Below are 27,577 nucleotides of genomic sequence, written 5' to 3' on the forward strand. Positions count from 1 at the left end.
GAACCATCAAACTGGCACTTGTGTAAAAAATTGGTACCATGTTATGTAACACATATAATTGTATTTTATTTCATACATAATGATGCTTTCTAGGTGGCTTAAATATCAGGTTTTGTTTTTTTTTTAATCTTTCCTGGCTTTTTAGCATGCCATGCCATTTAATGAGGAAGAAGAGATTTAGCTGCATTATTAATGGACAAATTAAATGTCAATTAGCACTCACATTATAACAACACACTTTTAATCCACAACAGAGATTTGGTTCAGCATACTAATCTATTCTTGCTTTCTTCTATTTGTGATGTTAATATTTATCCACAAATTCAATAATGAATATGGAAAACTTCTAGGTAAAAAATTCTGTAATTTTTGGAAGAGTCTAGGGCCTCTTTAAAATATGTTCCTTGAAATGCCATATTCTGTAAGCATGGTCTCAACAGTATGTTTTATTTTATTGCTACAAATTACATGGTTTTCCTTGGAAAATAAATCATACCAGCAGTTCTTCAGCAGCCCCTCCTAGGTACATGCCATTTATATCTAACCCATTTGGTATTTATTTGTAGATTTAAATCTCTTTGTAAACCTAAAATTTGCTAATATTTCCATTCAGGCAAAGTAGTAGATTAACATCAGTGTCTTACTTAAAGAAACAGAAAAATTCAGTGTTTAATTATAATAAAACAAAATTTAAAAAATGGAAAAATATCACACACTATTTTCAAATCATTAGTCCTAAGTTTGCTGCTCTTTTAAATGGAAAACCTAGAGTTCTGAATACTGAATTGTAATTATGTATTTAAAAAATTCCAAATGGTTTGCTGATCTTTAACAATTGAATTGAAAACTGTTTTTTCTAATACTTGTAACTTTTTTTCCCAGATTTGCTTCAAGTCTATATTCCTTCTTGAAACTTGGAAAACATCAGGTTCCTGCCTGTGCATTGATTTTTTACTTTAACCATGTGTCATGAATCCAACAACAAAAAAATATAATTAGTTTAACTTAAATGTCTAAATATACTTCATGGATATCATAATGCTCAGATTCTCATTCTTAAACATATGTATAATTTATAACTAATAAGTATCCAACAAATATGCGTCTCTGTCAGTAAAGAAACTGGAACTGTGAAAAATAGGAAGAAAAATGAAGGGACTGCAATGTTTCTGAAATGCTTACTTAGGGAAACAGCACTCATGGATCTGATCTGAAATGTATAATTTTAATGGATAATTCCATGTTGAAGTACCTCAGAATGTGCTTCTAAATCTGCCAGCTATAGATAACTCTTCAGCTCTCAGGGTCCAAACTGACCAATCTGTCAGTGTTCTAAATCAGCATACTGTTCCTCTTCCATTATTTATACCTGCTTTGGAATAAGCACTTCCAGAAGGAGACACAAAGTGTAGAGCTGACTCACCTAGGTAAACAGATAATGCTGACTTTCCTTATAAACACAATTGTCACAATTGCAGTCGTAGCACAAACTAGTGTATTGTTTTTGGGAAGGAAGCAAACTGAAACAATTAAGAGATTAAATTTAAAAAGAGCTGAAGTATTAGGAAAAACCAATTCCCTCAATCTTTATTATGACTAATAGGTACAATAAATCAAATCATGATTGCACAGTACTTCTCTGTTATCAGGAGGCAATAAGGGCTGTGTCTGAAGAGTTAGGGGTCTGTAAAGATGCCATGGAACTGGACAGAATAAATCCTAAGTGTCAAAATCCCTAGTTAACAATTTTCGAATTTAATAAAAAGAAAAAATATTATAAACCCTAAGAGTGTGTATGGATCCAATTCTAGGATTCACCCAGTGGGACATAACTCACTTAGAATAAGAGGAATATTTAATTCATCAATTGGCTCTGTATATTTAAACGGCATTTAGAAAAGCACGACACTGGGAGCTAGCAAAGGAAATGAGGTGTTGGTATCTTAGAAGAGATATTTCTCATAACATTATCTAGATGGGACTTTGATCTAGAAATATATGCCCAGAAATATGTTTTCCTTTTCTCACTAGCTCAGTAAAATTTTCACTTGTTTGGTGGTTTTTTTTTTTAATATATTTATATTTGATTTGTTAAATACTTTTTTTTTAAAGAAAAGGCATTTTAAAACTTAGTGTGTCTAGTTCTGGTATAACCAGACAAACAACAGCAGCTTGGTTGACTTGACATACAGATGTTTACCACAGCAAAAAAATCAGTCTGAGAAACAAATATACCATATTTACATCAGGATATGGTATGTCATATTTAATTCAATATTTGAGATACAGTTGTTAGTTTATTAGTGTGTTATGAATGACAAGAAAGTAATGAATATTACTATTGTGTCTAACACATTCTATCACTTTGGAAAATACCTTTAAAGCTGGAAAAACCTTTGTACTTTGAAAATGGTAGTTGAAAGACTGCTCAAGAAATGTGTATGGTATGAATTAGGGACCACCTGCTCTGAGAGTTATATTTGTCTGGTTTGGTGACTATATCATGATCTATCTTCCATTTTGAGTAAAACCAGTAATATCATAATTTATTGCATCTTTGTATTTCCAAGTAGTAGAATGGATGGGTTATGTTTCTCTAGTGGTGGTTATTTAAAGATAGTTAGCATTCATAGACCATCTGGAAGAATTGGTATAGTTAGAAATTATATATAGAGATGAGTGAAATGATTTAAGAGCTGAGCTTGTCTCCATGTGATTGACATACATCTTTGTTATGATCCTTGCATTTAGCAAATGAGAATTTTCCCTTCCTTATATCGTGTATAGTTAAATGAATACTGCATCATAACTTGCAATTTTCATGTTGTAGTAAATGAATTATAAAATCTGTGACAAGTACTTCTCTTCAATGTTAAGAAAATATACTCATTGATCTGCATTCTGCTGTTATTGGTGATAATGATCACAATGGAAAATTATGCAAGGAACATAGTGAAGAGAAAAGCCCTTAGAGAACATGTAAACCATTTTATGATAAAGGTAGCTAGTTATTTCTGTAATAACAAATAAGTGAAAGAAACCCACAGATAATGTGTTAATTCACTTTATTGAAGAAGTATTTGACTGCAAGTCGTGTGTCCTTTCAACACCTGTGTCCATGCTTTCTGAGCACTCAGAAAATGAAACCAACCACATTTCCAGCAGAGAAGGCAGAAGATGGCTTTTAGGTTATCAGACTTAGGGTCAAGTGCTTCAACAGTATGAGTGGCTGGTATGTATTTTAAGAGGTTGTTAGAATGTGGTTTGCTTTTCACAAAGTGAGGAAAGGAGGAAAGGCTGAACACAAATCTACCCTTCTTTCATCTGCTGTGAATTGCTTTACAGAGACAAATGACAGTTTTTACTTTCCCTGAGAGTTCTGGTGTTCACTAGGAACCTGAACCTATAACTCTTTAAAATCTGAAGTGTTTCCTTTATAATTTTTGTATGTTTTCCCCAGCCATATACAACACTATTTATTTAGCATTTTAAAATACTGTTTTCAGAAAACTACCTTATTTCCTTCTGATTTTTTTTCTGTATGTCAAAGTTTGTTCTGGAGTTTCAAAAAGGTGGCCTCTTCTCCTTTAATAAGTGTATTTTGATATGTGAAAAAAATACTCAACATAGCTAAAGTGTTCTGTTCAATCCCCCAGGCACCTTATTCTGCTTCTGCTTTGGGATAGTATAAATATAGTGTGTAGTGAACGAACTGAAGGTACTGTAATAATTGAAAATGATCCTGTATAATATATATGCATTTTCTGTCCACAGTCAAATAAGGGGAATGGTATTTCCTATTACTGTATTGAATTTCTTCAAAGGGTCATGCTTGTGTTTAAACATTACCATAAAACTATAGAATCCACACCTTCTTAGTTACATATAAAAACACTTCAGATATAACAAGTCCTAACTGAGTATGTACATGGCTTTAAAAATAAAAACCTGTAAGAATGTAATTCTTATTAGATACCAGATGCTTTTATTTTCTTTGCAGACCAAAGTTTTCTTTTGTACTTGTATCATCTTTAAAAGGATCATTTTTCTTTTAGGAAAAAAAACCACCATCCCCCAAATTCGCAGTGTTTTTTTCCCAGAAATCTTTGTTATACTGTTTCTTTAAAATACTTACCCATTGTTCTCCATAAGGAAAAGATCTCTCCAGTGTTAAGCTTTATTTTACTCTCATTTGATGGAAATTGTTTTATTTTATAAATAAAGGCCTATTTAAATGAGTTGGATGTCTCACATGAGCCTCACTGATCAATGGATGAAGTTAAAGAATCATCCTGCTTTTTTGTACCTTCTGGTTGTTTTCTCTGCTGTCTCAGTTCACCAGGCTGGTTCATGAAGTGGCTGCAAAAATTCACCTCAGAGCTGGAAACAGAGTAATAGAAGGAAAAGACCCACAGAAGGAAGAGCAGGATCTGCCTTAGACAATGCTCAGCTTTATCTTTTATGTCAGCTCTGGCTGGGATTCACAGAATAACAGACCAGTCAAAAAATAAGGCTGATGAACTTCTGTGTTGCTTGTGCTAATATGGAATGGCACAAAATTAAGAACTATTTCAGGGAGCTGATCAGACTGAAAACCATCCCTACTAAAAGCTTGCTACATGAACATTCAGGTGAGAGAGAAGGCAAGAGCTTGCTAAATAGCAGGTCTTTCTAAAATCCCACAAAGAGCAAGGAGAGGAATCTGAAAACCACTAGTTTGCTTTAAAGAATAGAATTGTAATAAGTTGCCACACACATTTTTTGTTTGGGTATGATTATGGGAAGGAAGCCCATGGCTCCTTTTGTCAATATCAGAACTTTCATTGACCTTAAGCAAAACATATTCATTTCAAACTATTCTTCTATCAAGGCGTCTAACTGGGGAGTTTAGCAAGGAACACATGCAGAACTTTAAACTTGTTTCTAAGCTCAACAATATGATAAAAACCTGCATCTTAATGATGTGAAAAAATTTTTCTGGTTCCTACAAATTTTCCAGAATCACTTGAAAATTGACTCATTTTCTGAAAAAAACCACCTGCAATTTTTTTTCGAATTTTATTATAGGGAATTAAAATCTCCTGAGAATTGTGTTGATATTATGAAGTTCTAGTGTGAAGAGTATGTAATTTTATAATATATTTTTATATGTATTATATGGAGAAATGCCAAAGCTAAAAGAGATTAAAATAAAATAATAATCTAATGCTCATTGGCATGTCTGTCAGTAGACTGATAGGGTGTTTAATTGTGGGTACCTGTGAATGGGATTTAAGACACAGTAGAAGCCAGTTCCCCTTAAGTCATGTTCTTGATGCCCACAGAGATCAGGCGCCCAGATGGGTGCAGGTGATTTTAACTGAGGAAGTTTCAGCATTAGGAGCAGAGTGCAGCAATGAAATACAAAGTGATTTAGGTTATACAGGCAGTAAATATGTTTGTATAAAGTCCTCTTTAACGGGAAAAAAATAATGGACAACAGAAAATTGAATATATTTTTGAAAATCCTTTTCTTACCTTACCCCTTCCTGCTATTTTTACTCTTCCAAAGGATCACAATTTTGTCTTTTCAGAGAATAATTTCTACCTAGCTATCCTTGTTCCCACCTTAAAACCTCTTGTCATGAAAGCATTCCTTGCTTAATGGGTTACTTAAATGTCCTTCAATGACTAATTGCCAGAAGGGGTGAATACCATAGCAGCAAAACTCCATGACTCTGTTAACCTTTAATGAAGATGGTTTATTGATGGAGGAACTGATTATATGTGGGAAGTCAGAAATCCAATGGCTTGTTCATTAGTTTTTTTTTTTTCTATACTTTTGTCTGCAAAGTCAGGAAAGAAGAGTCTAAAGTGAATCTATAGGTAAATGCAATCAGTTTGCAATTGTCTTGCTGGTTGACTTTTTACACTATTTGCTTTATTTATGTCCAAAACTCTGATGTGCTTTTTCTCTAATTTGATGAATTGGCAGAGACTTGCAGAAGGAAACAATATACATACTGCAAAGAGTGCTGCAAATTTTTTTTCTAGGACGTCTAGAAAATCATAGAAATATAATTTCAAACCTAAAATACATCAGAAGTTTTATCTACTTTAGGGGTTGCCCTTGCTTACCTCTGCTTTGGTTCATGTCTTGGGGCATTTGAATTGCATTCCTTTTTGATGAAAGTAGACTCGGAGGTTTGCTCCAGGACTTCACATGTACTCCACCTGTGAGACAGTGTTCAGTCAGTCAGATTAATTCTACTCCAAAGTAAAACCTCCTCAAAATATATATGGATGATAGGTCTCCAACAACAACCTGTTCTGTTCTATAAAGGCATTCAGACTATGCTGCTTACAAAGGTAGAATAGATCCTGTGCAGTAACAATATATTATACAATACTGAGATACCACCTGCTCATGGCCTAAATTTATGCCCACAAAAAAGTACATTGACTCATTGTCCAGCTGGGCTACCTTTACTGCAATTGTAATTTTAATTGTATGGTACATTTGCATTGTACATTGCTGTTTGGGTAAATGGGCCTAGAAATCCTTGCCCCACTGAGATCATTATGGTCGAAGATAGGTTGAAAGGTAATTCAAATAAACTTTGGAGTAAATCAGATTCCACCAATCTCTTTCCTTTCTGATTTTTTTTTTTTAATCTCATGAACAAAGTTCTGAATTTATTCAACTGTGCAAAATGGGAATTTCCAGGACACAAGAGTATTGAGTCCTAGAAAAAGTTCAGATGACATAACACAACAAAATTTGGGAACCAATTGTGAAGACTTTTATGCACTCTCTAAGTTTGTCAGTCTGAGAAAAATAGTTTCTCATATAGGAAACAGAACAGTATATCATAGAAGATGTTTCATGTGAAATCCTTCTTTGTTCAGTGTAAGTCTTACCTGGACTTATACATACTTGAGAAGTTGCCTCTACCTGCTTGGCAACTTTTTCACTTCAGTAGATGGATATGGAGGCAAAATAAGGTTAACACATACTGTTATTCAGAAATGCTTAAAGGGATGCTAGAACTGTGTCTCTTGGAAATTGTGCTTCCTTGTTTCCATAAACTGGATATATGGATGACTCCAAGGAGAAAGGAAATACCCGAAGAAAAAGGATACACTGAAAATAGACTCTGCCTCAGACAGATTTATTGGATGGGATTACATTCACAAGCAGAACAAATAGGTTAATTTATTTTTATCCGTAAGTCAGCTAACTGCATGTGAAGTAGGTAATCTAAGTTGAAAGAGACAAAAATAGTGTTAATTAGATTTTTAAAGGCTATCTCACCCCAGCTGAACTTCTAAACAGAGTTTGTAAAACTTAGAATGAGCAATACATGTGCTTTGAGGCTTACAAACAATTAGATTCCCAAATACATAGCTAGTGAGATGAAAAGTACTCTATTACTGATTGTATCAGTTGGTAATTCATAATTATATGCAGTTCTATTTTTTCCCCGATATTTGTAGCCATAAAATTAATTCAGAGGTTGAGGGATTCAAATACCTGGGAACTGGCATGGTAAAGTGAGTCTATGAAATGAGTTCAAATATTTCTTGATTAGTTTTTGTTGGTAATTATTAACTATGTGATTTTGAGAGATACGGTATCAACATTTTTTTGAAGGACAAGTTCATTAGCGTATCTTGATATTTTTTCTCTGAAGTGCTTTTTTACTTTACACGTAATGCAAAATGGAATTGAATGCTTTTTGAATAACTAATTTTGGAATTAAGCAGTCAGCTTCACCTTTATATATCTTCTAAGAAAATGAAGTTTTCTTCTTAGAAACATGGTCTTCTTACAGCTCAGCATTACAATTATTTGCTGGTCTCTAGACTTCAAAGTTGTGATTTTACAGAAGAACCATAGGGCTGTTTTATGATGTTGCATGTGGGGGTTTTGCAAGTGACTGCGAGGCACACACAGAAAGAGTATCTGAGTGCATTAGGAAAAGAGAAAGAATGTGTGTAAGAGAGTGGGTGAGAGAGTTTCACTTTTCTAGGTGAGTAATTAGTTTTGTACTGGATAGACTCAAGATCCATGGTGTCAATTTTGGACCTACTTTTTTAGTTATTTTCATTCCTTTCTTCTTTCTTTCTTTCTTTTTTCTTTCTTTTTTTTTATTTTTTTATTTCTCTCTCCCTCTTGCTACATGCAGATTCCCTATATACACAAACCATTTAAATTGATTGTCATTTGATTGTCATGGAATCTACTTAGATTTAAATGTTTTGCCAAAGTAGGATTTTAAATCAAATGCTCTGTTTAGGGCATCAGGGCAAAGAATAAAAGATTGTTAATCCTGGCCTGAATAGGGTGGATGGCTTCTTCTGGCAACAGTCAGCAGAAATAAACTAGACACAGAGTGGAACTAAAAAAATCTGAAATTATTTAAGTAACATTAATTTCAGTTGTACTATCCTGTTCCTAAAGTAGGAGTTGCATATACATTCATAAGTCTGCCCTTTTGTTGTTATTGTTGGATTGTAGCATGGCATAGGGATGTATTTGGATTTTTTTTCTCTACCTTATCTATTTCTCCCTTCTGGAGGAGCTGATATTCATAATCCTGTTTTTCACTGAAACTGAGAAACAAACTTCACAATGCAGCTGTTTTCTGAGACAAAAGCTATTTTCTGTTCCCCAGTGCTGCCCAAAGAAAGTGTGTGAAGCATCTGTTCTTTGCCTTGGACTTGGTTTTAGAGTGTTCTGCTAGAAAGGTATTGCAGGGGCAAAGGTCTCACTCACTCGTTGCATTATGAAGATGCTACCAACTCAGCTAGCTTTAAAAGTATCAGGAGTGTACAATTTGTCTCAGTTTTGCATCACTTGGTTGAAGAGTTCATTGAAAAACGTTGTGTAGGGATGAAGGCAATATCTTCTGGTTATGGCTTGTTCTCAGAAGAAGCTGTATTTGGGGATGATTTAATTAATAGGTTTTTTTCCTAATGTTGGAGTCTGTATGCATCTTTCTTGCATGTAAAGTAGTAAAACTGAGCTTGATGTTTTCACGTATTTATTATTATTTCCACAGAATATGTAGAAGCAATAATTTTTAGGCAATAAAGATATTGCAAGAAAACTATTACAAAAACTGTGACATTCAAGCTGCCAGGATAGAAAATTATTCACATTATACTCCAATGCAAAAATAAAATAACATCTCTATATTTAAATTTGCAATGGCTAATGGAAACTGCAAACAATATAAGTGTGATTGTTGTGTTTCCCATGAACTCCATTAACTGTTTCCATGAAGATAATTGAAATAGTTTTCTTCTAATGAAAAGGTGAAAAAAATGATTCCACAAATGTCTAGCAAGATCTCAGTTTTCAGAAAGATTTCATGTTACACTGGCTGGATGTTTTTAGTTGAGCATTTTAAATACCTTAATAAAATGCTTTCAGTGGAAACATTTTCATTTTCATTTGCATTCATTTGCTTCACTTTTATGTTTCTTTTGGCTTGACAAACAGAGTATATTGCATTTCTTTCAAATTTAGCTATCAAGAGATTTAGTTGAGTAGTAGAAGCTTTGTACTCAAGCAATTCATAAACTAGATACTGGATTTTAAATGGGTGTGAAGAGTATAATTAGTAATATCAATAACTGATATCAAGAATCTGAAAAATGCAGTGAGAATATCACAGAGGTAAACAGAAGATTTTACTCCCCTCACTTGTCAGTTGAGCACCTTCATGAGTATTGACTAATTTAAACTAGAGTGTTTCTTTTACCCCAGAAAAAGCAAAGCAAAACAAGCAATCATAAGATGAATTTAGCTGGCTATCCTTTTGACAGGTGATGTGCTGAAAAAGTCATGGACTTTGTGTGCCTGAAGTGCATTTTTCTATCTGTCAAATGTTTGCTGTCATGTGATGCTTACTTATCTGTGAATAAAAAATTTGTTACAGCAAATGTATTTCAGAATATGAATCTTTAAACTACAGAGCACATTGCTCAGGATGTGTCAGAGCTGAAATCATTCTAATCATAAAGCCCCATGGTACTTCTTATCTGTATTTGCTGAACATATTTAAGCAGGCTGCTAAAAAATAGCTCTGGGGAGATGGATTGTGTATGTTTTTCAGAACATAAATAATAAACAAGGGTGCAGCAGACATATACTGCAAAAAAATTTACCTCCTTTTTCTGCCTTTTCTCATTACTATCAGAACCTGGGACTTGAACAGTCATTCCACTTTACAATTACTGATAATTTCTTGAAGAAATCAAAACTCAGAAGCATTTATTTTCTACCTCCTCTCTATTTACAAACAGATTGAATTTTAAAAAGCAATATAGAAGTAATTTTTTTAAGAGAGCAGTTTAAAATTACTTTTAGAAAATTATTTTGCTATAACAATGGAATGAGAATTATATAAACATTGCCTACAGGAAGGACCAGCAATGGAGATTGTAAAACACTCCTTTGAGAAGGGCCATGGTTGGAAAGGTAGTATATGGAAATGTTTAAAAAATTTGAACTATGAATAATTTTCTGAAAATCAGATGTGGCATAATGTATCTTAGAAATCCTTAAATAACAGCAACTTTGCTCAGCACACCTTCTTGTGATTTATGTGTTTTTTAAATAAATGAAGTTCTCTAGAGGAAATAGCTTGGAAATATTAAAGTTCACATGGATATAGCTGAAGGCAATATAAAACTATCTGTGCTTCTGCTAAGACCCTTATCCCTAAACCATCCTTTTATTATAATAAGGAAACTAAACTAACTGTCCAAATCAAAAAGGCTGTATTTGTCAGTAATTTAACTAATATTACACGGAACATTTAATTGTTTAGAGATAGACCAGAAGGTTATTTTTGGAAAAAGGAAGAAAAATTGACTTTATTTGAAATATTCCATCTATAAAAAAAGGAAGACTAATCTAAAAAGGCATAATGGAAAAAGAGGGTGCTGCAATTAAGTTTATTCAGGTGGAAATGGCATTTCCTCCAGTTCAAAACCAGAAGTAATGACTCCTCTACTCAGATTACCAAGGACAAAATAAAAGAGGCTTTTTTTGCTTAGTCGTCACAGCAGTGGAGCACTGTTGCTCCACAGTGCAGATCTGATCCAAAGAGGGCTTAATGCAAAAGCAGTTGTACAAAACTACTCTTCTAAGGAGCAGAGAAGACATTTCTTCAGTACTGCCCCAAGCCTTCTGTCAAATTGCCCCCCTATCATCAGATTCAGACTCTGCTAATGAGAACAGGACAAGCCCATGCCCAGTCTCTGGACTTCCATGGCCCTGCCCCTTTACTGGGGCCATCTTCTGGAGGCTCCACAGGTAGTCTGGATCTGCTGTGGATACTGTCTGGGTGTTTGTTGGCAGACAGCTGCCTGAGAAACCAGTACCAGTGAGTGGAGGGAGTCAGCCCTGGCTACAAGTCCAGTGTGAGAGTGGGGCTAAGCTGTAAGGCAGCACAGCTGGCACTGTGAACAGAGCAGCACAGCGAGGCGGCAAAGGAGTCACACGTCCCACCTTTTTCAGCTGCTCACATCCCCACCCTGAGTGCCCATAGCTGTTTCTGGTACTGTGCTAAGGAAGAATGTATCAGCTGCCACCATTCATTATTCTCACACTCCACATGAAGGAAATGCTTTGCAGGAAGGCTTCTATGCTCTACTGACAGGGGCCTACAAATAACTCTTAAGAGCGCAGAGGGTGAAATTTTGGCTTATTTCCTGTCCTGATGTCTTACACACTAGGACATTAAGATGACGGGAAATTTTATTTGCATTCATGAGAAAAACTCACCTTCTTAGGCATCACAATAACTTCTGAACATTACAGAAGAGCAAAGAAGGGAAAAACCTTCTCTTATTTAGTTTCATTCTCCAGTTCCATATTTGCACATGAAAAGCACGCTGCTGATTTATTTTTAAGATGGGGACTCAAATTAACAAGACACTTGCTGTTTCAGACTGAATGCTGTGTTGAAACAGAAATAAATGTTATGTTATAGCCAATTTCAGGCACAGTGGTGTTGCTGCAGGGTGTTGGGATGAGATTTTTCTTATGAGTTTCCTAGCTGGAAACTGAGACTCAGTGTGGAATTGTCTTCCTGTGACTGAGAGGTTGTGTAGGTGGGCAATCCTTCAATGAGTCTTCTGGGCATGAGCTTATCAAAACTCTGGCAAAACCCAAAATGTCCACTCAGGGAGTGTTTCTTTCTTCCATTGTCAACTTTACCCCTTCCACCACTTACAGATCTGTTGCCAGATTAAAATTTAGCATACTTCCAGCTGTTAGCCTGAGATTTTCCATGTATATTCAAAATATGGGTTAGGTATTTCACATGCCATTTGTTTCAAATATTTTAATATTTTCTTTAATAATTTACCAGAGAAACCCGAAATTATGATAACCCATACGAGCAGGGCTCATAAGGAGAGAAAAAAAAAGTAGTTAACAAACTCAGAATCACCACATATATTACAACATGAACATTGAACAAGCAAGTGTTTCAACCACAGCATGCATTCAGAGACCCTCGCTCTATCAAAATTCATATGTTTAAACCAATCCTTTTTCAAATATATGTAGTCCAAATAGACATCTCTAAATTCCAAACTTCTCTAAAACTAGTCTCTCTCTTTCCTTCATGGCATTCGTAGAAGCAAGATCCTAGCAGTTCTTCAAACAAGATTCTCATGGTGAAACGTATTAATGTGAGCTCAGATTTCTGCTGTTTCCTCTTCCTTCTTGTATTGTTGAATCTTGGAACCAGAGGGAAAAAAAAGAAAAAAAAAAAGGAAAAGAGGTAGCATAATTGTGGTTTTATCAATTTATCTGTGTTAGATTCATATTTCATACTGATTCTTATTTAATGTCGTATGGATATATCCTTCTGTTTCCCTTACATTGATATGAGTTCCTCACCCAGTCTAGAGAGTTTGAACTACCTGACCCCTGTTTTCAGTGTGATATAAGCAAAAAGCATTATTTTGTTTTCTTGTGATTCTATTGAACAAATTATCCTGTTTTACTCCTTCAGGTATGCATGCCTTCAGAGCCTTCTGTGGTGCCAGGGAATGGTAGACCTGACTTTCATCAATGGCAAGAAGGCAGTTGTGCAGATGATGAATGATTCCCTGCTGCAGGAATACCATCCGCTGGTGGATGCACTCCACTAACTAACTTCAGATTTCTCTGGCAGCATGATCTATAGCAAGTTAGCATTTGTATTCAGTATGCAACTCTTACTTTATATTCAGTCTAAAAGTAAAAGGTGGCTTGTTCATAGCCTTAGCCTTTAGTTCTCTGTTCAGAGAAGTTAGAAGAATTTCCTTGCTCAGGGTAAAACAGAGGTTCTCTGTCCTTCTAGTAACTTAGCTTTAACTCTGCACTTTATTTTTTACCTCCTTGAATGTAACTGTTTCATTTTTGATACCTAAGTTCTTTGCTATTTCTGCCTCCGATCTTCTATTTACGCTGCCAAAAATATATGCAAGCATAATTTGAGACCTTGACTCAAGAGGTCTAGCTAGTTCTTGTATGACATCCACTGCATTGCTACATTTTACTCAAGGAAGGTAAGATTTTTCTCTCCAGTCAGGAATCTGAAAATATAGTAAAGACAATAAAGAATGAAAACTAGTTTGTCAAGAACTCCAACAATACTAATTTTAAATCTGTCCTATCTGAACTACTCAACTAGTAGTCCCTACTAGTAGTTCCTCACTGGCACATTTCCCCCCTCTCCTTTTTTCTTAGTTTAGGAAATTTTTGAGTAATCATTGCATTCAAAATTTAGAAAATAATAATTTACCTGTTAAAATACAGTGAAATAAAACTTGCACACTTTCTGCAAAGGAAATTTTATGATTAAAACATAAATGTAGAGGGTTTCCTTCTGTAATGTGGTTAGAACCTTGAATATGTCTGCCTGTCTGCCTCCTTTGACAATTTTTGTCCAAAAAATGTAATAGTCTAATAGTTCCAAGTGATTCTAGCAATTGAAACAAAACCATAATTTATGTATTTTTAAGGAACATGTACGTTTCAACAAAGAATATTTTTTCTTGGCTCTGGGGTGGAAAGGACAGTTCACATCACCACAGAATGTGAGCAGAGTATGAGAAGAGAATTGAGAGTATGAGGGTACAAGAACAGTCTTGGTACTCACCAATGCTGGTTTTGTCTGGGTTAGTTAATTTTCTTTACAGTACCTAGGGTGGGGGTATGCTTTGAATTGTGCTGAAAACAGCATAAATAACACAAGGATATTTTCATTAATGCTAAGCAGCCTGTACATAGTCAGGGCCTTTTCTGCTTCTTGCACTTGCTGGCAAAGGGGCTAGGAGTACACAAGAAATTGAGAGGGAATGCAGCTGAGACAGCTGATCCCAAGGGACTCAAGTAATATTCCACACCATATAGTATCATGCTCAGCATATAAAGCTGGAGGAAGAAGGAGGGGGAGGCACATTCAGAGTGATGCTGTTCTGTCTTCCCAAGTCACTGTTGTGTGTGATGGAGCCCTGCTCTACTGGGGATAGCTGAACATCTGCCAGCCCATGGGAAGTTATGAATGAATATTTTGCTTTGTTGGTGTATGCAGCTTTTACTGTATATATTAAGTTATTTCATCTTAGTTTATGAGATTTCTATCTTTTACGCTTCCAATTCTCTTCCCCATCCCATTAGGGGGGAGGGAGTGAGAGGATGTCTGGTGCTTGATTTCTTGCTGGGGTTGTACCACAACATCACCTGTACTGTACAAAACACGAGCTTTAAACCTAGAGCAACAATTTTAGACAACATGACTTTGTCATGAATTTTCTGTATCCTCTGAGCTTAGACTGGGTTCATGGTTCTTTACTGCATAAGCCTTTCTTTGCAGCTCAAAAGACCCTGAGAAAATTTAAGAAAAAAGAATGATAGAGAGCACTGTGGATTGAGAAAACAGTTTTCTCTCAGATCTGATCTCAAAGTTCTTTACTTACACAAGATTTATCTTTGTAGTCTTTTTAAGGTGATTGTCAGCAGTTTCCAAAGAAGAGGAGAGTGGTTTTGCTATTATATTTTTATTTAGGAAATATAAAATAGTGATGCAGATAATAGTGAATTGTGTATTTCCCTAGGGGTGAATCAAACACAGCACTGGGAAAATACTTTCAGTAGAGAAACTGATGGATTTTATATTTTAGTCAGAGGTCTTATACAGTAAGTGTGGAAAAACCCATGGCATATGATGGAATTAAAGCAGGAAGAACACTATTTTGAGGATATGTTTTACGCAGGCAGCAGGCTGAGAAAATGGAGGCTGGTGAGGGCATGGTCATTACATACTAGTGCCAAAAGATGCAACAGTTATTACAGGCTGAAAATCACACTGAAGAAGTTTGTGAGGAAAGAGCATTTTCAGAGGCAGAAACAAATATGCTTACTGACCCATGGCATGAAAATTGTGGTTTGCTTTCTTTTTATATATTAGCAGAAGTAAGGCTGGTTTTTGCTAACTTGAATTGTGAATATTTTGTGATAACAAGTTGCTCCGGGACTACTTCTTCAGGCTCTTTCCATTTCATACCTTTTTTCCTCTTTCTGAACCTGGAATAGAAAAGACAGTAAAAAATGTAAGGTTCAAAACAATTGAGATTTTAATATTTAGCTCGCATTCTAATTGGTTTGAATGTTTCTGACATGCTCAATTTGTGCTGAATCTTGTGACAGAATTTTTTTTTTCATAATCCTCCTTTGTTTGTATTGAGATCAAATAGCTACATTTTTATACAAAAATTACAGTTGGAATGAGATTAAAATGTCAGGTAAAATAGGAAGACTTTGCATTGTGAAGTAAGTGAAATTAATATATGCAAAGCTGCATACCCATGCACCACAATCTAGAAATTTTGCAGAAATGTTTCCCTTATGGTGTTTGCAGCATACTCCCCCCGCAAAATGCATCCACTGAGTTGAGTTCAAATTCTTCTAACATTTATGCAGAATTCAAAAGTAACCAGGAGGCCTTGGGAACACCTTATTTGAGATACCTTATTCATGAAAATTACAAATGGCTGTTTGGCCTAGGGCTTTCTATAGCGCTTTTAAAGAAGGCAGGAAAATGAAATTCCTTTCAAAGGAGGACATTCATGCTTAATGTTAAACAGACACTCCATATGCCAACAGTAGTAGCAATGCCAAAAATACAGGAATTGCATTGCATAAATGTCTCTCCATAAAAGAAAGAAAGAAATAAATTATAAGAAAATAAATATTCCTTCTTGTCCTTGTGCTGTATGCAATAGGAAGAGAAGGAGGTGTTGCATGAGCATCATTGTTTTCACAGGTGTGCATCAGGACTGGACAAGGACCAAAGTATTGGATAGTTACAGCAAATTATTCAGGCTTCTGGGCTAACACAGTAGAGATGAGGGTGATTGGCGTGCCTGGAGAGGGGTGGTCTCAAGTATCATTTTGAACTGTCAGCAAGGACTAAACTTTTTTTTCATCTTTAGCCTTAACATCTGTCACTAGACGGGAACCAGCTGACATTTATGTAGCAGTGCTTTCCTGTTAATGCAGCTGCAAGCCTTGCTGTGCTCCCTTTGCAGCTCATCCTTTTTTATCTTGTGCTTATACAAGCAGTACTCAGCACCTCTGATGTGTAGGATTAAGCCCTTAAAGCTGGCAGATTATATTTGTAAAACATAACTTCTGCAAAGCAGGATATTTGGTCTGTGGTAAGCTTATCCCACTGTCTTTAGTTAATTCACGTATATGCACAGAGTAACTTTCAGATTAATATGTCTGTAGGGGTTATCTTTAGAGAAATGAGCAAGCAGCTCAACCTCACATCCTCTGTGTTTCAGCACAATTAGTTGTGAGTGACAGTCAGAGTGAGAATTACACTGCACGTGCTCCACACTTCATCCAAAGCAGAAGAAAGCAAAAAGTAGCAAAGGATGCAGGAGAAATTCCTGGCATGTTTGTTAAGCAATAGTGTCACAGTCGAAATATCACTTCTGACCTCTCTACATTATCTGTATTATTAATATGTAACAATGGTGGACATGCCTGAAGCTCTTGAACTTCTAGTCCACTGATAACTTTCTTTTAGTAATTGTATCTTTGAAGTTAATGTGATTTCTTTTTTCTTTGAGGAGTTGGGCTCCAATCAGGCATATTTGTGGTGGGCTGTACCCACTGCAGGTTATTCCTAATTACTACACTGGGTTGAGAAAGAAATAAAAAAGAAAACAACAAAAGCCTCTGAGTCTGAAAATCATTAATTATGATGTGAATACAACTGGTCTTGAGTTCTGTCCAAACCAAGCATTGTCAGGGCCTCAAGTCACAGCATACAGGGTGTTTATTACCTACATCTTATCTGCAAATTAAATTGAGACATAGTGGCATTGTTTTGTTTTGGTTTTTTTTGTTTTTTTGGTTTTTTTTTTCACAGAAAATTAAAAAAGGTCAAGAGCCTAGAAAGACTGTTTGAAAGATGAATTAAGTTGCGCATAAATGGTAGGGATATTTACTCAGTAATTTATATCTGGCATGCTTCCTGAAGCTAATGCTCTGCAGGTATCTTGCTTGCATTTGAAAAATATGACACAGTGTAAAGACGTGTAAATCCTGTGTCAACAGCAATTATTTATAACTAGGTTAGACTGTTAAAAAAGTGTAAGGAGGCTTTCATGTAGCTTTTAAGGGAAGTTATCTTAAAAAATCTAAATAGTCTGTTTCACATGAATACTTAATTTAAATAAAATACTAATTTAAAAAAGCATCAAATTTCCCCATTTGAAATCTTGATATTTGAATTAAAATCTTGCTAACTCTTCTGATTAATTTATTTACAAATGCTGAAGAGAGTTGCAAACACTTCTAAAAATCTGTATATCATATACAGCAAAAAAAAAACTATAAATATTTCAGTGTGTCTACTTTATTGTGTATGGGCAACTATTCTTTCTAGACATTTTCCTTCCATGCCATTTCCATTGCTAAACACATGCGCAGAAAGTGGTTGAGAGATATTTTACAGATGATCCCTGATACTCAACAGTGAATTTTAGACAAGTCTCCAGCTCTATTTGTTTATCATTATACTTTTGTCTGGTTGTCATGTGCATGCAAAAAGGCAATTAACTGTTGCTTCAGGACTGCAGTGTGCATTAAAAAAAACCCAAAAAACATAAACTCTCTACACTTTCCTTTTCAGAAAGTCACAAATTTATTTGATCCTGGTTGGCATCTTTCACCAGCACTTATTCTTCCTGCCCTCTCACGGTCTGTGTGGCAGAATTGAGCTCTCCTCTGTCTTCCCACCTCAGTTTTCTTAGAACTGATCTCTCATCTGTACATCCACTCTCTTATACTGCTCTTTTTCACCTCTCTGATAAACATCTGCTCTTGAAGCCTTTGCTTGCCAATTTTTCTCTCTATTTAGCTTAAAACTCACAGTCTCTGCAAATTATGCATGGCCCCGTATGTCATTATATGAACATATTATACTGCTATAATATAAAAGCTTGTGATGTATCAATCAATGTCATCATGGCTATTGTTTGATGTAATCTTCTATTTTTCACTATTGTTCCCAGTACTTAGGTTTTCTATTAACTGATTTAGTTGCACTTTCACTTCCTTCTTTAATTATACTCACAAGAAAAAAAAGTGTACCTAAAAAGATACAAAAAGTGAAGAGAAGAAAGCAGAAATAATACTTGGAGAATTTTTTATTATTCAAAATCTTTAAGATACTTAAAAACATCACCAATAAATTAATTTTGAAATACTGAGCTTCTTGTAATATTTTAGCTAGAGAGACTACCAAAGCTGTCTACAAAGGAAAATAAAGTCATTAAGGAAACTCACTGAACATTATGTCATATTCATATCCCATGTTAGTTAATTCTGGAGATAGAAAGACACAGATGTCTCAATCAGTTATGTTTGCATTTCTTTATTAAAAAAAAATCTAAGGCGCAGATGGGTGAGAACCACTGATTTTGAAATATAGTGAGCAAGAAGTGATGTCTTGAAATAATTTCTGGCTTGGTCTGACAGCAGCTCTGTGATTTAGTGTCTGATCCTGCATTCTGACCTCAAGCAAAACCCTGTTGATGCCAATGGGAGTCTTATTTCTCTAGGAACTGCAATATCTGATTCTGCATTATATGGTAAAATTCTGTGATACTCTGGATCTATAAATGTTAATACTTAAGATCTGTACATTTCAGAGCAGCTCTGTGTCTATATTTACTGGAAAAGGTGACTGTTCAGAAAATCTGTCTTATTGCACTTGCAGTTATAAGAAAACAATAGATTTTTAGAGTGTTCAGCTAAACAAATTATGGAATGGGAAATAAAAGGGGATAATAATAATAATAATAATAACAATAATAATAATAGTTCTCATCTTCATTGTATGGTATTGGAGGCCCCGCTGTCTCCATCTGCATGGTCTCAGTCATGGCAATTTCAGGGGAAGATGTGAGATGTCTGCACTGACATGCCATCTTTCTGCATTTTTTCCTGTCTCCTGTTACACATTTCAGCACTGCTGAAGAGATTTTAGAATTCTTGCCTTCCATCTTTATCTCACCCATGTCTAGCTCTGAATTGTATATACTAACATTTGTGATAGTTCAAGTTTATTGTTTTTATGATAAAAATGTTGGGGTGTCTCTAGGCACAAGATTTATAAAATGCTTAGTTTATGAAAATTCTCACCAGGAATAACAGAAACAAACCCAAAACAACTGAAAAGGAAATATTGACACCTGATTCTGCTTTGGATCAATGCATTGAATGTTGTGATTTTAATTTATTTACTTTACAGTTTACAAAACAACTGTTATAATAAACATAATAAATATAATAATATAATAAGTATTATATAATAAATATAATAATATAATAAGTATTATATAATAAATATAATATAATATAATATAATATAATATAATATAATATAATATAATATAATATACATAACATAACATATATAATTTATATATAATCTCAGTCTTTGCACAGCTTCACCAAAAGAATAAACCTCTCCCCATAGTTTTATATCTCTGTGTGTATGGTTAGGTAAATGATCAGAGCATAACTGATAGCTACAATGATCTGCTCAAGAACAAATTTGGATTACATTTAAAATAAAAAATAATAAAAGAAACCTGAGTAATTGGGATTTTATGCCTTGGGTCAGGTTCCCTTTTCTTCCTACATTCTTTGATACAGTATTTTGGCTCAGAGATTCTGGATAAATCTGTTGACTTTGGGCTTGCTATCTTGTCCTTCTTACACAGGCAGTTTACTTGTATATGACTGCATTCTTGATTTGGCATCATTAAATTGTAAATGTTAAATGGATTTTAGATGTTTGAGTGAAAACTGATTGGTTTGGCTCTTTTTTATGAGGCTAAGTCATGGAAGAGAGTCTTACAATGTTCTAGAGTTACTGACTAAATTAAAGAAGGCCAACAATGGAGTGATATTCATGTCCTGGGACAGTCAGGGTGACAAGCATCTTGTGTAGATTTAGTTCCTATTATTGGATATTCCATCTTAAAAAAACAATAAAAAAACCTTAAAGTACAGCCAAGGTCAAGGAAAAATATTGTTTTATTTAATTCATCAGACTAACATTTATTTATCAAGTTCTTTATTTCTGTCACAGATAAGAAGGAAAGAAAATTAGAAGGTAGAAATAAATAGACTATGAAAGAAAATCAATTTTGAAATAAAACAATGTACATCAGGGATAGAAAAGAGCAAATGGATTAAAGACTCTGTAATTACAGTATTATTATCAACAATTATTAAAAATTAAAGTAAAAGCAAAGTTTTATGAAATATAGAAAATGAGGGATGCTCAAAAGGACGTATTTTCATTTCTTTGCTCCTACTAACAATGTACTCAGGCACACACAAACCCACAGACACAGAGAAATAAACTTTTGTTTTGTTCTTATATTGAAGACAAAACAGATTAAAAAGCCCTAGCAACTAAGGTGCTTATTCAGCTGCTTTAAAACAGCCAGAGGCCCTGCTAACATGTAGTTTTGTACATGGGTATTAATTCACCTTCCAGCCGTTTTCCATACCGAGTTTTACTGTGGTTTACGAATAACAGTGCTTCTGTCTTCAGAGCATGAGGTCTGATACAACGTATGTATGCACTGATAATTAAAATGTTATTCCATTTTAGTTCTCATATTTTTCAATTACTTTTTCAAGGCTGCAATTTAAAACTATGTGATGTTGAACAGAAGTTTTTCAAACTAACAACCTTTTGCCTTTTTTTAGAGAATATGTTTTCACATTCGTTCCTTTCAAATAGTAAGCTGTATTAATTCACTGAAATAGAAAAGCCTTTAGAAATAGAAATGTATACTACAAACAATGTATGTGAGGGTGTTTTAGAAGATGATTAGGTAAGGCAATGCATCTTCTTGTGGGCCTTCACAAGAAAATTAATTTAAAAGATCAGTTCTGGCATTTATACAAGTCTTGCGCAAAAAGGAAATTTTTTTTTTTATTAAAAGACAATTCACATTGAATTCTCTAAACCCTTATTTTGTATGATATAGCAGCATATAATACAGGAATGCTGTATTCTTCCATGTAGGTACAGGCAGAGCAGCCTATTTTGGTTTCTATACAGAGCCACTTTTGTTCCATGGGCTAGGTATTTATGACCATGAGTGGCAGTGTGACCTTCCCCAGGCCACTCTGTGATCTGAGAAATGCTTGTTAGGCTTTGGCCTTGATGAACAGAGCATGGGCTGAGCTCCTCGAGCTTACCAGAAACTGTCTGCTACAAGGGACTAATGCTGCCTAATGAGCTCCTGTTTTTAAATGAAGAGCCTTGGGAACTTACTTTTCTTGCCTGAATAACAACCCAAGTGGAAAAACAATTTTTTGTCATCAAACTTTTAAAGAAAGCTACCTACCCAAATTGTGGCCAGGATGAAAAATTACTGTGGCTAAAGCCCGCTCCCTTGGGGTCCAATAAAGAGCAGTCCAAAGTGAGAGCCTTGGAGTCCTCCTGGACCAGCCAGGCTGTGAGCAGCAGCCTCACTCTGAATGAGCTCCTCTCAGAGTCTCAAACACTCAAGTTTGCTGTACTTGGAGGACCGATGTCAAACACTGCTCATGGAGCCTGGGCTGATATCCCCACTCCTCAAGGCTCAACTATTTGCTGTTGAGAAGATGCAATAGCAAAAAAAAGAAGACCAAATGTGAGTAAGTCACTGAATCTGAGGGGCATTTTTCACAGATGTATGTTGTACATATTCTTTAGATCTGTGTGCATACAAGTGTGTTTGCTCTATAGCAAATGTGTGTTGTTCTCCTAGGTTCTTAAGTATTTTAGATTTATTAGTAAGTTAGGCCATGAGACAGTCTTGTGCTGTAGTAAATTCTATATGAATATTTTGTTATATTTATAACTTAAGCTATCAATTAAGTGTTATTTAGTGGTGTTAAAACTTTAGGCCTAAACAGTTAGGCAAGTGCAGAGGTCAGTGTAGCAAGGGGAGGGTCTTTCTTATTCCTTTTCATCCTTATCTTCCCCATCTCATTCTCCTTCCCCCCTCCTCCAGCCTTCACACAGGTTGACTTTTGGTTTGGATTGATTGATTTTAGATTTTAGGGTGCTTTTCCTTTGTGTGCTTTAAGCATCTCCTAAGTAGTAGAGAGAACCTCATCAATGAACTTTGTCATGCTTTCACTTTTATATTAAGCCTGCTTTTGCTGATACTTTTGAGGTGATTCTTTAAGTGACCTTAAAACACTCATTTGTGACACCAGAGAGGATGGGATATATGAGAATGTTCTTCTAATATAATGGAATACATATAACCAAAGTTTGTGACTTGTGAGCATATAAAAAACATGTACAACACGCCTATGGGAAAAGGTAAGGAATAAGTACTATTATGTGACAAAAAAGCATTGTATAGTTTAGCTGAAGACATATGGGAAATGCTGCCTATTTCCTTAATGACCAGCTTGAGGCTGATTATGTGTTTTCCTGAAAATCTTTCATTGATATTTGATTCTAGGATGCTGATGCAAAGTTTAAAACGAAAATGGCCCTTTTTGTGTCTACAAGGTATTTATTACTGTAGTGCCTCTGTTCTGTTGCTAATATCAATCACATATACTTCTTGTAAATTGTGCATTTGTTGTACTTGCTCTTGGCTTTGCTGTGCGGCATGAGGTATGGAATGGGTTGAAGCAGTGGGCCATAACAGTGACTAATAGCAGTATACATCCTCTGATCTTGAATAAAGGACAGTTAGCTGATTCTGCTGTAGTTAAAAACAATCCACAAAACAAAAGGTGGTTTTTGCTGAGTTGATCAATATCATGCATCATCTATTATAATAAAACCAGTAAGACATAGTTACCAGTAATAAAAAAATACTGTGACTCAAAAAATAAAAATCAAGCAGAGTAGTATGTTTTTTCACACCTTTTAGGCACAGCTTTAATAGATGAAAGCTTTTGTATGGTCAGCTATTTATAGAAGCTCAACACATTTCTGTGCTAAAAAATAATAATAAAAAGAACTGCAATAATTTTGACAGAAGTTTGCTTTTCCTCTACATATAGTTTTTTAAATTACTGAGTTCTGTTATGGACCATGGATGCCTTCCATCTCTTGGTTCTTTGATTCGCAGCTTTCTTCTGCCAGCATTTAGCTGACATCATTTAGTTGTGTTTTACAGGGATTACCTTTACATTCCAGTGGATTTCAAAAAAGAAAGAAAAAGGAAGTGTTGAGTGGAGGGCTTTGAACTGAAAAATATTTATTTTTGGACAAGGACTAATCACTGTATAGCTGTCTATCCTATTGACATATTTATCTATTTATACACAAACAGTCACCAGCTATCTCTCTGTTTATGCATGTGTGTGTGTGCACCTATATAGATATATACACCTCAGTATCAGCTCAGTTTAAATGCACTTGGATCCATAATGATTTAAAAGATGATGATTCAAGAGTTTTTTGCACTAAAATAGAAATTGCTCCTCACTTAATTGGTGAGAGATGATCTAAACACAGAACTTTTCACACAGATGTCTGTAGACAAAGACTCCAGCTAATTCCAGTTCCTTGGACTTTACCTACTGGTCCCCAACTCATCATCTTTTCTACTCTCCTTATCTCCTTGGCCTGACTTCACATCCTTCACATGTGAGGCAGCATGTATTTACTTTTTCTGCCAGAGAGCATTACCATTCTCCTATTCTTAGGACTTGGTCTTCTCACAAGTGCCCATGATAGGTCCAAAGGGGCTCAGCATCTGAGATGTCACACTTTAGAAACCTTTGATCCATTCTTAAAATTTAAAAATATATTTTTTTGTTAACAGTGTGAACACAATGCTTGATTAAAGTAGTTTTCCATGCTCTGTGTGTGTGTGTGTGTGTCTGTCTGTCTGTTTGTCTGTCTGTATGTCTTTGCACATGAGCAAGGAGTGAGATTGGTGGAATGCATAAGTCAATCACCCAGTGTCCCAAGTATGTCACAGTGATTGTAAGCAGATACTGGAAAACATATGAGAAGACAGAAACCTGGTAGAACTTCCTCCTTGAGTAGTAATTTGTGCTATTATATGTAACAGATCATGAAAACCTTTATTCTGTGAAAGTCTCCGAACATTTTCTGAACCTACTTATGGTTCAGGCCTCCATAATTTCTCACAGTGATCAGAGAGTTCAGTAATACCTTATTTGCTATGTGAAAGGTACCTCCTGTTTGTTTTGAACTACTGCCAATAATTCCTTGGACTAAAATTTGAAAAATTATCAATAATGATTCCCCTTAAGCTTCTCATATGGTTCTTAATTTAGTTGATTTCTGTCCATCACCATAATTGAAGATGAAAAAGTACAGTAGATTTAGAAGAATACCAGTCCTTCTCTTTGCTCATTGCTCCTTTTTAGCTTTTACTGGCGTCCGTTTCCTGTTCTCCATCACATCATATTAGGCAGACACTTTCAATGAACCATTCAAGATCACTGTCTTGAATCCAGAGTCCTTTCTTCTCCCTTCTATTCTCACCAATTTTGAATGTCATTGCTTCTGCATCCTTAGCTTCTTCACCACTGTTTTCCCTTTGTGCTTCCTGCAGTACCTACAATACTTACTAGTATTAACAATCTCTGCTTCTTCAAAGCTCTCCAGCCTCTTCTGAATTCTCATCCTTCTCAGTCTGATGCCTTAGTTGATCATAGCCTCCTACTGGCAACCTGTTTTCATGAATTAATGCTGTCCTACTTCTTCAGTTCATGCTTCTGTACCATCTTACTCACTTACTGTCTTAGCATCCTATGAATTTCTCTGTCTCTACCTTCAAACTCATTCTAATCCTATCAATCAGCACTAAATTATTTCCCTCACCCATCAGAAAATCATGGTAGCCTCGTATAGAAGAGGCTCTTACATAAAGCCATATCTCCATGGGTTCTGTCCACAAAATTTCGTCTGAATCCTCTGCTGTATTTGTCCTTGTTCATTTTCACTTCAAAGCACTTTATAGGCCTCTGCTTGGTCTAATCCACAGTCTCAGTGTAAGCCACTTACCACATGACCTCTTCACATTTCTGTGAAACTATGTGAGAAAGCCCAATGCTATTCTACGAGAACAGTACCATTAAAAATGTGTAATGCATGAGTTGTCTTGGTAATTTAACTTAAGTATTTGCTCTTTATTTGCAAAAGTGGACATTTTTCTTAGGCTAGCATCTTAAATGTTAATATTTGCTTCTAGATTGCTTTTGAGGTGAATATAACAGGCACTTATAGGCAGTTGAGTAGAACATGAAAGCAGTACAAAGTTCATACGTGTATCATGAAGTCATGTTTGTTAGAGTGCTATGGCTGAAACAACATTTTCAGTAGAACTGTGCATACATAGAGGAATGTATGCATGAGGTCTTTTAGTAATAAAAATATCATCCTAGTGTGCAGAATTTAGTATGCAGCTCATAAGTAAACAAACTTATTCTTCCCCTTGAAATATAAAATAGCATTAAAAAACTTAAATAGCTTCCTTGGGTAACTTGAAATTTAAATGGAAGTTTTATCAAAGGGTTGGCAGAATATGTTTTAAAATATCTTCTCAGAGACCTCAGGAAATTACTTTTTCTTATGGCTCTGATTAAATATTTCATAGCAGTACATGCTTATTTATTTGTACTTGCTATGTCAAGATAAAAAAAATCAAACAAACAAGCTCCTCTTATTATAGTAAATACACTTATTTTGAATATGGTCCCTGTCAAAACTAGAAGACTTGACCCAGGCAGACTGCTGAGTCTGCAGGGTGAATTGTCTCATGCTGAAAATGAACGGGCAGGGGCATTCCTCACTGAAAGTTTTGGGAGCTGGTTTGTTAATTTAACACTTGAAGAAACACATTGAAGACCACAGGCAATTTGTTGTACTGAAAGCAAGAGGAAGCATGTCTAACTTCAGTGATTCACATTGGTAGAAAATCAACAGCAGATAACATAGGCTGTTGTCTTTCCTATTTTTAAAATTAACAACCCCTTCTTTTTTCTTGAGTAAATATTGTAATATATCTTCCACATGTGCATTTTTGATTACTAGATTTCCTGTAATTAAACATTGATGAACAAATCTTGCCAAAGGCCTAGGTCCATTCTATCAGGCAGTGTGTGACTATCACAGCCAGCATCCCTTTTTTCACATAATTTCTCCTCATATTTTATTATTATTTATCTTATTAGTCTGCTCCTTAATACTCTTAAATCTGGAGGTATTTTTTCCCATATGTTTGAGTCATAACATTAAAAAAATATTTTTTGTATAAAAGGAAACTAGAAATCAAATCTTCATTTATCTGGTGGAAAAAGGTCATAGTAGAGTCTGTGCAAATTCCATTAAAAATGAGCTAAAAGAGTTGAGATTTCTTCAATTTTCTAAAATATGTAAGCCTTATGTTAATTCTGGTTGTTAGTTATTTTGCTGTAATTCTGATCCTAAACATATTGGCCTCTATATTGTACAGCCATATGCTCAAAGACAAACCACCTCAAAGACCTTTAAAACACAGTCTGATGCTCTTGACACGCGGATAATTTTATGCCTTATTATAACCCCACATAAAATCCCTTCTCATAACTGCTGCTGTTGGGACCAGCTCTGGCTGTATGTAGGGTAGATGGGATTACCAATTTCAGTTTGCCTCTGTAAACTTCCTAAATCCTCAATAACATACTAAGAGAAAGCAAAAAATGACCCTTGACAATTTTAACAGGAAACGATTTTTGTTGACAAATCATAAATATTTCACATTAACAAATTTGTATTTCTTTTTTTGGCTCTTGCAACCTCCTGGAAGTTTAAAGGCATTCTCTGCCTGCTTTTAACTAGATGAGCAAGGGGTTTGTCTAAGTGTGTGAGATTTAGACAAATGAAAAAAAAAAGTATAGAAATTGGAGGAAGAAAGAGAATTTTGCCTTCAAAACTTATAAACAGTATTAATTTCCAGCAATTTAATTTGCTCTTCATCCATCGGATTTTGCATGAAATTCTATGTTGTAATC

Source organism: Cinclus cinclus, chromosome 5 (genome assembly GCF_963662255.1).
Source record: "Cinclus cinclus chromosome 5, bCinCin1.1, whole genome shotgun sequence".
NCBI lineage: Eukaryota > Metazoa > Chordata > Aves > Passeriformes > Cinclidae > Cinclus > Cinclus cinclus.